We start from the raw sequence: 11,008 nt of genomic DNA on the forward strand, positions 1-11,008 counted from the left end.
GTCCAAGTTGTCCCTAAGAAGGGTGGCATGACAGTGGTTCATAATGAAAAAAATGAACTGGTTCCTACAAGGACAGTTACAGGGTGGCGTATGTGCATTGATTACAGAAGACTCAATACAGCCACCAGAAAGGATCATTTTCCTTTACCATTCATAGACCAGATGCTAGAAAGACTAGCAGGTCATGAATACTACTGCTTCCTGGATGGATATTCAGGTTATAATCAAATTGCAGTAGATCCCCAGGATCAGGAGAAAACGGCATTCACATGCCCATCTGGAGTATTTGCATACAGAAGGATGCCATTTGGCCTGTGCAATGCACCTGCAACCTTTCAGAGGTGCATGCTCTCAATTTTCTCTGATATGGTGGAAAAATTTCTGGAAGTCTTCATGGATGACTTTTCAGTATTTGGAGACTCATTCAGCTCCTGCCTTAACCATTTAGCACTTGTTCTGAAAAGATGCCAAGAGACTAACCTGGTTTTAAACTGGGAAAAATGTCACTTTATGGTGACTGAAGGAATTGTCCTTGGGCACAAAATTTCGAACAAGGGAATAGAGGTGGACCAAGCTAAGGTAGAAGTAATTGAAAAATTACCACCACCTGCTAATGTTAAGGCAATCAGAAGCTTTCTGGGACATGCAGGGTTCTATAGGAGGTTTATAAAGGATTTTTCAAAAATCGCCAAACCTCTGAGCAACCTGCTAGCTGCAGACACGCCATTCATCTTTGATGAAGAGTGTCTGCAGGCATTTAAGACTCTGAAAGCTAAATTGGTTACAGCACCAATCATCTCTGCACCAGACTGGACATTGCCATTTGAACTAATGTGTGATGCCAGTGACCATGCCATTGGTGCAGTGTTGGGACAAAGGCATGACAAGCTTCTGCATGTCATTTACTATGCCAGCCGTGTGCTAAATGATGCACAGAAGAATTACACAACCACAGAAAAATAGCTACTTGCAGTGGTCTACGCCATTGACAAATTCAAATCCTACTTAGTAGGATCAAAAGTGATTGTGTACACTGATCATGCTGCTCTTAAATATCTACTCACAAAGCAGGATTCAAAACCCAGACTCATCAGATGGGTGTTGCTTCTGCAAGAGTTTGATATAGAAATAAGAGACAGAAAAGGGACAGAGAATCAAGTAGCAGATCACCTGTCCCGAATAGAACCAGTGGAAGGGGCGTCCCTCCCTCTCACTGAAATTTCTGAAACCTTTCCGGATGAGCAACTACTAGCCATCCAGGAAGTGCCATGGTTTGCAGACATTGCAAACTACAAGGCAGTAAGATTCATACCCAAAGAGTACAGTAAGATGCAATCAAAGAAATTAATCACAGATGCAAAGTACTATCTTTGGGATGAACCATATCTCTTTAAGAGATGTGCAGACGGAGTAATCCGTAGATGTGTGCCTAAAGAAGAAGCACAGAAGATCCTTTGGCATTGCCATGGATCACAGTATGGAGGACATTTTGGAAGTGAACGAACAGCCACAAGAGTCCTCCAAAGTGGCTTCTACTGGCCTACTCTCTATAAAGACTCCCGAGCATTTGTGCTTAACTGTGATAGTTGCCAAAGATCAGGCAACCTGCCTCACAGTTATGCCATGCCTCAACAAGGAATCTTGGAGATTGAGTTGTTTGATGTATGGGGCATTGACTTCATGGGACCTTTCCCACCATCATACTCAAACACCTATATTCTGGTGGCAGTGGATTATGTATCCAAATGGGTGGAGGCTATTGCAACACCCACTAATGACACTAAAACAGTGTTAAAATTCCTCCAGAAACATATCTTCAGCAGATTTGGTATCCCTAAAGTGTTAATCAGTGATGGGGGCACTCATTTCTGTAATAAACAGCTCTACTCTGCTCTAGTACGTTATGGAGTCAACCACAGGGTGGCTACTCCATATCACCCACAAACTAATGGGCAGGCTGAAGTCTCAAATAGAGAACTTAAAAGAATCCTGGAACGGACTGTAATTAACCGTAGAAAGGATTGGGCAAGAAGCTTGGATGATGCTCTATGGGCATACAGAACAGCATTTAAGACCCCTATAGGGACCTCTCCATACCAGCTGGTGTATGGAAAGGCATGTCACCTGCCAGTGGAACTGGAACACAAGGCCTATTGGGCAACCAGATTCCTGAACCTTGATGCCATGTTAGCTGGAGAAAAACGATTACTCCAGTTAAATGAGCTAGAGGAATTTAGACTCAATGCTTTCGAAAATGCAAAAATTTACAAAGAAAAAGCAAAAAGATGGCATGATAAGAAATTGTCATCCAGGGTCTTTGAGCCAGGACAGAAAGTTCTGTTATTTAATTCAAGGCTCAAATTATTCCCTGGGAAATTAAAATCCCGGTGGAGAGGTCCATATGTAATCACAAGCGTATCACCATATGGATACATAGAACTTCAGGATAGTGACTCTAACAAAAAGTTCATTGTTAATGGACAAAGAGTTAAACACTATCTTGAAGGTAATCTCGAGCAAGAATGCTCAAGACTGAGACTTAATTGAAGATCAGTGATAGTCCAGCTAATGACATTAAAGAAGCGCTTGCTGGGAGGCAACCCAGCCATGTACAAAGTTTAATTACTAATTAAATAAATTTTCTTTCTTTACAGGTTTAGGTCTAAGTATCTTCAAAGGTGAAATAGCAAATTTACTGAAGTCCCAAGAGTTACAGAGAAATTTGGAAGCTCACTGGCATGAAAAAGCCAGTAAGAAACACTTTGGGCGTTAAACGCCCAAAAGAAGCACCCACTGGGCGTTTAATGCCAGTAAGGGTAGCCTTCTGGGCGTTAAACGCCAGAAAGGAGCATCTTCTGGGCGTTAAACGCCAGAAAGATGCACCTTCTGGGCGTTTAACGCCAATCTGCTAGCATTCTGGGCGTTTAGAAAAACGCCCAGTAAAGAAGGACTTCCTGGCGCTCAACGCCAGAAAGAAGCATCACATGGGCGTTGAACGCCCAGGAGAAGCAACATGTGGGCGTTAAACGCCCAAACCATGCACCATGTGTGCGTTTAACGCCAGGATGGTGGGAGGAGGTACAATTTCGTTTTTCTTTGCAATTTTTCAAAATTTTTATGTTTCAATTCATGATTTCTTGCATAAACATATTTTAAATTATCACTTTCAATTCCAAAATTTTTAATCCTAATTTCTAAAAACACTAATTTCTAAAATCCCTTTTTTTAAAAATATCAAATATATCTTAATTCATAAACCCAACTCTTTTCCAATCCAAATCTTTTTCAAATCTTTTTCAACTCATCATATCTTTTGAATTTTGAAATTGCCCCTCCCTCTATTCCTCTCCTGTCCTTTCTTTTGCTTGAGGACAAGCAAACTTCTAAGTTTGGTGTGAGTTGCAATGATCACTGAGCTAAAACTCATCAAGATCATGGCACCTAAGGGAACAAGAAGAGCAAGGATGTGAACTTAAAGGAGCTGAAGCGTCAGAAATTAATTCTTGAAGGCACCCCACAGACTAGAGGAACATCCACTTGCCAAAACACAGGTCGTTGAGTTCTAATCTTTGCCTTAACTCTGTGATAACTGTTCTTATTATAAAAATTCACCTTAGGAGATATTTAGTAGTAATTAGGATGTCTATTTTGATTTTATTTCCAATTAAGCTATAATTTATTTTTCTCATCATCATCAGGCATGAATAAAGTAGTAGATTTTTTTTTAGAATAAAGAAGTAATCTATATTTTTCGAGTTCTTAATAATAAAAATTATAATTAATTATATGTGGTGGCAATATTTTTTGTTCTCTGAATGAATGCTTGAACAGTGCATAATATGTACTTTGAATTTGATGAATATTGGCTCCTGAAAGAATGAGGAACACGAAAAATATTGTTGATGATCTGAAAGATCATGAAATTGATTCTTGAAGCAAGAAAAAGCAGTAAAAAAAATTAAAAAATAAAAAAAAATTAAAAAAAAATATACAATATTCACAAGCCATGAGCACTAGCCAAGAGTAAAAAGGATCCAAGGCTTTGAGCATCAATGGATAGGAGGGCCCAAGGAAATAAAAATCCAGGCCTAAGCGGCTAAACCAAGCTGTCCCTAACCATGTGCTTGTGTCATGAAGGTCCAAGTGAAAAAAGCTTGAGACTGAGTGGTTAAAGTCGTGATCCAAAGCAAAAGAGTGTGCTTAAGAGCTCTGGACACCACTAACTGGGGACTCTAGCAAAGCTGAGTCACAATCTGAAAAGGTTCACCCAGTTATGTGTCTGTGGCATGTATGTATCCGGTGGTAATACTGGAAGACAAAGTGCTTAGGGCCACGGCCAAGACTCATAAAATAACTGTGTTCAAGAATCAACATACTACACTAGGAGAGTCAATAATACTATCTGAATTCTGAGTTCCTAAGGATGCCAATCATTCTGAAAATTTAAAGATACAGGGAGATGCCAAAACTGTTCAGAGACAAAAAGCTACAAGCCCCGCTCATCTAATAAGAATATGAGCTTCATTTAAAACTCGAGAATATTATTACTTCTTTATTTCTGTTAAAACCTATTTTATTTATCTAGTTGCTTGAGGACAAGCAACAGTTTAAGTTTGGTGTTGTGATGAGCGGATATTTTGTACGCTTTTTGGGGGTAATTTCATGTAGATTTTAGCATGTTTCAATTAGTTTTTAGTAAAATAATATTAGTTTTTAGGCAAAAATCATATTTCTGGACTTTACTATGAGTTTGTGTGTTTTTCTGTGATTTCAGGTATTTTCTGGCTGAAATTGAGGGAGCTGAGCAAAAATCTGACTTAGGCTGAAAAAGGACTGCTGATGCTGTTGGATCCTGACCTCCCTGCACTCGAAATGGATTTTCTGGAGCTACAGGAGTCCAATTGGCGCGCTCACAACGGCGTTGGAAAGTCGACATCCAGGGCTTTCCAGCAATATATAATAGTCCATACTTTGCGCAAGGATAGACGACGTAACTTGGCGTTAAACGCCAAGTTCATGCTGCTGTCTGGAGTTAAACGCCAGAAAAACGTCATGATCCGGAGTTGAACGCCCAAAACACGTCATAACCTGGAGTTTAACGCCAAGAAAGGCCTCTACACGTGGAAAGCTTTAGTCTCAGCCCCAGCACACACCAAGTGGGCCCCAGAAGTGGATTTCTGCACCAATTATCTTAGTTTATTCATTTTCTGTAAACCTAGGTTACTAGTTTACTATTTAAACAACTTTTACAGACATTTCTTGTACCTCATGACATTTTCAGATCTGAATTACATACTTTGTGATGGCGTGAGTCTCTAAACTCCATTGTTGGGGGTGAGGAGCTCTGCAGCGTCTCGATGATTTAATACAATTCCTTTGTTTTCCATTCAAACACGCTTGTTCTTATCTAAGATGTTTATTCGCGCTTAATTGTGAAGAAGGTGATGATCCGTGACACTCATCACCTTCCTCAATCCATGAACGTGTGCCTGACAACCACCTCCGTTCTACATCAGATTGAATGAATATCTCTTAGATTTCCCAACAGAATCTTCGTGGTATAAGCCGGATTGATGGCGGCATTCATGAGAATCCGGAAAGTCTAAACCTTGTCTGTGGTATTCCGAGTAGGATTCCGGGATTGAATGACTATGACGTGCTTCAAACTCCTGAGGGCTGGGCGTTAGTGACAGACGCAAAAGAATCAATGGATTCTATTCCAACCTGATTGAGTACCGACAGATGATTAGCCGTGCTGTGACAGAGCATAGGAACGTTTTCACTGAGAGGATGGGAAGTAGCCACTGACAACGGTGACACCCTACATAGAGCTTGCCATGGAAGGGACAATGCGTGTGGGAAGAGGATTTCAAGGAAAAGTTGAGATTCAGAGGACAAAGCATCTCCAAAACTCCAACATACTCTCCATCAATAAAGTAACAATTCCTTATTCCAAATACTTTGACTTCTTATCATTAAAACGATTTAATCCTATTGGCATCCTGACTAAGAATAATAAAATAAACATTGATTGCTTCAAACCAATAATCTCCGTGGGATCGACCCTTACTCACGTAAGGTATTACTTGGATGACCCAGTGCACTTGCTGGTTAGTTGTGCGAATCACAAATTCGTGCACCAAACACCAAACTTAAATTGTTGCTTGTCCCCAAGCAACTGAAAACCAAAGTAGGATGAAAAGAAGAGAATATACTATAGACTCCAAAATATCAAGGAAACTTAGCTCCAATTAGACGAGCGGGACTAGTAGCTTTTTGCTTCCGAACAGTTTTGGCATCTCACTTTATCCTTTGAAGTTCAGAATGATTGGCATCTATAGGAACTCAGAACTCAGATAGTGTTATTGATTCTCCTAGTTAAGTATAATGATTCTTGAACATAGCTAGTGTATGAGTCTTGGCTGTGGCCCAAAGCACTCTGTCTTCCAGTATTACCACCGGATACATACATGCCACAGACACATAATTGGGTGAACCTTTTCAGATTGTGTCTCAGCTTTGCTAGAGTCCCCAATTGGAGGTGTCCAAGGTTCTTAAGCACACTCTTTTTGCCTTCGATCACAACTTTATTTCTTTCTTTTTCTTTCTTTTTTTTTGATTTTTTTTTGTATTCACTGCTTTTTCTTGCTTCAAGAATCAATCTGATGATTTTTTTAGATCCTCAATAAAAGTTCTCTTTTTCCCTTATTCTTTCAAGAGCCAACAATTTTAACATTCTCAAAACAACAAATTCAAAAGACATATGCACTGTTCAAGCATTCATTCAGAAAACAAAAAGTATTGTCACCACATCAAACTAATTCAACTAGTTTCAAGGATAAATTTGAAATCCTGTACTTCTTGTTCTTTTGTGATTAAAGCATTTTTCATTTAAGAGAGGTGATGGATTCATAGGACATTCATAGCTTTAAGACATGAATTTTAAATTTTATTAATTATGAATTAAGAACAAGACTCAAAAATAGATATAAGATGAGACTAGAAAATAAAAAAACAAAAATTTAAATAGGCTCCTAATGATAGAGGTTTTCACAGAGTTAGGTCTCAACAACCTTGATTTTGAGAAGTGGATGCTCCCTCAAATTGAGGGGAGAATTTTTGGCGTTTCAGTTCTTGAAGTTCACGCCCCTGCTTCTCTTGTTCCTTCAGCAATTTGCAGAGCATGCAGTTCTGATTCTGCTGTTCTTCCTTAAGTTGCTCTATAGTTTCTTGCAACTTGGTGATAGATGCTTCTAGGATGGCCCAGTAGCCAATTTCAGGAAATTCAGGGAGGAACTCCTGCGCCCTCCTTTTGATAGAGTTGTCTTGCATTTGTCCTTCCATTGACTTCTTGGTGATTGGATGTTCAATGGGTATGAATTCATCTACTCCCATCTTCACCCCAGCCTCTTTACAGAGCAAGGAGATTAAGCTTGGGTAAGCCAGTTTAGCTTCAGTGGAATTCTTATTTGCAATTGTGTAAATCTCACAAGCAATCAGATGATGAACCTCCACTTCTTTCCCAAGCATAATGCAATGAATCATCACTGCTCTCTTGACAGTGACCTCAGAACGGTTGCTAGTGGGCAATATGGAACGCCCAATAAAGTCTAGCCAACCTCTTGCAATTGGTTTGAGGTCTCCCCTCTTGAGTTGGTTTGGGACACCCTTTGAATTGGTTATCCACTTAGTTCCAGGGAGGCATATGTCCTCTAGAACTTGATCCAACCCTTTATCTGCTCTCACCATTCTCCTATTAAAGGATTCAGGATCATCTTGCAGTTGAGGCAATTTGAAGATTTCTCTTATTTTGTCCAGATGGAAGTACATAACTTTCCCTCTGACCATGGTTCTGTAAGTATGGTAAGCAGTTCCAGTCATTCTCTGCTTATCTGTTAGCCACAGATTTGAGTAGAATTCCTGAACCATATTTCTTCCAACCTTTATGTCAGGATTGGTTAGAACTTCCCATCCTCTATTTCGAATTTGCTCTTGGATCCCCGGATATTCATCTTCTTTCAGATCAAATTTAACTTCCGGGATCATTGACCTCAGACCCATTATTTTGTGATAATGGTCTTCATGTTCTTTGGTTAAGAACTTCTCTTGATTCCAAAGATTCTTTGGATTATTCTCTTTCTTTCCTCTTAAATTGGTTTTTTTTCCCTTAGGAGCCATGATCTTGATGAATCTTGGCTCAGTGATCACGGAAAAGCACACCAAACTTAGAGGTTTGCTTGTCCTCAAGCAAAAGAAAGGAAGGAGGAGAGAGAGGAGAAGAGCAAATTTGAATGGTGTGGGGGAATGGTGAGGCCGAACGTGTATATATAAGGGGAGGGAGGAGAGATTTCGAAAATTGGGAAGGAGATTTGAGAAGATATGGAAAGAAAGTGAGAGAGAGTTGAGTTTTTGAACAAGATTTGGGAAGGATTTGAGAGAGATTTGAAGAATGATTTTTAATTTTTGAAGATTTGGAGATGAATGATGAAAGTTTGAAATGTGTTTGTGTAGAAAAGTATGGGTCAAAAAAGGAAAGTTTGAAAAAAATTTGATAGGAAAGCAAAATCTCAGTCCCCCACCTTTCTGGCGTTAAACGCCCAGAATGGCATCCATTCTGGCGTTTAACGCCCATTTGCTGCCCATTGTGGGCGTTTAACGCCCAGCCAGGTGCCCTGGCTGGCGTTAAACGCCAGAATTCCTTTTATCACTGGGCATTTTGCTAAACGCCCAGGATGTTGCACACCTGGCATTAAACGCCCAGAATGGGCACCATTCTGGCGTTTAACGCCCAAAGTACCCCTTACTGGTATTTTTTCACCAGTAAGCTCTTTTTCTCTGCTTTTTGCACTGAATCCTTCTGTAACTCTGTGAATTCCTTCATTTTTGATACTTGCCTTTGTAAAAACAAAACATATAACCTGCTAATGACTGGGTTGCCTCCCAGCAAGCGCTTCTTTACTGTCTTTAGCTGGACCTTTACTGAGAATCACTCAAGTCTCAGTTTTGAGCATTCCTGCTCAAAATTGCCTTCAAGATAATGCTTGATTCTCTGTCCATTAACAATGAACCTTTTGTCAGAATCAATATCCTGAAGCTCAACATATCCATATGGTGACACTCCTGTAATCACATACGGACCCCTCCACCGGGATTTAAGTTTTCCTGGAAACAATCTGAGTCTAGAGTTGAAGAGCAGAACTTTTTGTCCTGGCTCAAAGACTCTGGATGACAACTTCTTGTCATGCCACTTCTTTGCCTTTTCCTTATAATTTTTTGCATTTTCAAAGGCATTGAGTCTGAACTCCTCTAGCTCATTTAGCTGGAGCAATCTTTTTTCACCAGCTAACTGAGCATCCATGTTTAGGAATCTGGTTGCCCAGTAGGCTTTATGTTCCAGTTCCACGGGCAGATGACAGGCCTTCCCATACACCAGTTGGTATGGAGAGGTTCCTATAGGAGTCTTGAATGCTGTTCTGTATGCCCACAGAGCATCATCCAAACTCTTTGCCCAATCCTTTCTTCGGGCTATCACAGTCTGTTCTAGGATTCTTTTTAGCTCTCTGTTAGAGACTTCAGCTTGCCCATTTGTCTGTGGATGATACGGAGTTGCCACTTTGTGGCTAATTCCATATCTGACCATAGCAAAGTATAGCTGTTTATTGCAGAAATGAGTGCCCCCGTCACTGATTAGTACTCTGGGAACACCAAACCTGCTGAAGATGTGTTTCTGGAGGAATTTCAGCACGGTCTTGGTATCATTAGTGGGCGTAGCAATTGCTTCTACCCACTTAGATACATAGTCCACTGCCACCAGAATGTAAGTGTTTGAGTATGATGGTGGGAATGGACCCATGAAGTCAATTCCCCATACATCAAACAATTCAATCTCTAATATCCCTTGTTGAGGCATGGCATATCCGTGAGGTAAGTTACCAGCTCTTTGGCAATTGTCGCAGTTACGCACAAACTCTCGGGCATCTTTATAGAGAGTAGGCCAGTAGAAGCCACATTAGAGGACTTTAGTGGCTGTTCGCTCACTTCCAAAATGTCCTCCATACTGTGATCCATGGCAATGCCATAGGATCCTTTGTGCTTCTTCTCTGGGTACACATCTGCGGATCATTCCGTCTGCACATCTCTTAAAGAGATATGGCTCATCCCATAGGTAGTACTTGGCATCTGAAATTAATTTCTTTCTTTGCACTCTGCTGTACTCCTGGGGTATGAACCTCACAGCTTTATAATTTGCAATATCTGCAAACCATGGAGCTTCCTGAATGGCAAAGAGTTGCTCATCTGGGAAAGTCTCAGAGATCTCAGTAGAAGGGAGGGACGCCCCAGCTACTGGTTCTATTCGGGATAGATGATCAGCTACTTGATTCTCTGTCCCTTTTCTGTCTATTATTTCTATATCAAACTCTTGCAGAAGCAACACCCATCTTATAAGCCTGGGTTTTGAATCCTGCTTTGTGAGTAGGTATTTAAGAGCAGCATGGTCAGTGTACATAATCACTTTGGATCCCACTAAATAGGATCTAAACTTGTCAATGGCATAGACCACTGCAAGTAACTCTTTTTCTGTGGTTGTGTAATTCTTCTGTGCATCATTTAGAACACGGCTGGCATAATAAATGACGTGCAGAAGCTTGTTATGCCTCTGTCCCAACACTGCACCAATGGCATGGTCACTGGCATCACACATTAGTTCAAATGGCAATGTCCAATCTGGTGCAAAGATGACTGGTGCTGTGACCAGCTTAGCTTTCAGGGTCTCAAATGCCTGCAGACACTGTGTGTCAAACACAAATGGTGTGTCAGCAGCTAGCAGGTTACTCAAAGATTTTGCAATTTTTGAAAAATCCTTTATGAACCTTCTGTAGAATCCTGCATGCCCCAGAAAGCTTCTGATTGCCTTAACATTGGCAGGTGGTGGTAATTTTTCAATTACCTCTACCTTTGCCTTATCCACCTCTATTCCCCTGCTTGAAATTTTGTGTCTAAGGACAAT

The sequence above is a fragment of the Arachis hypogaea genome, chromosome 2, assembly GCF_003086295.3.
Source record: "Arachis hypogaea cultivar Tifrunner chromosome 2, arahy.Tifrunner.gnm2.J5K5, whole genome shotgun sequence".
In the NCBI taxonomy this organism is placed as follows: Eukaryota; Viridiplantae; Streptophyta; class Magnoliopsida; order Fabales; family Fabaceae; genus Arachis; species Arachis hypogaea.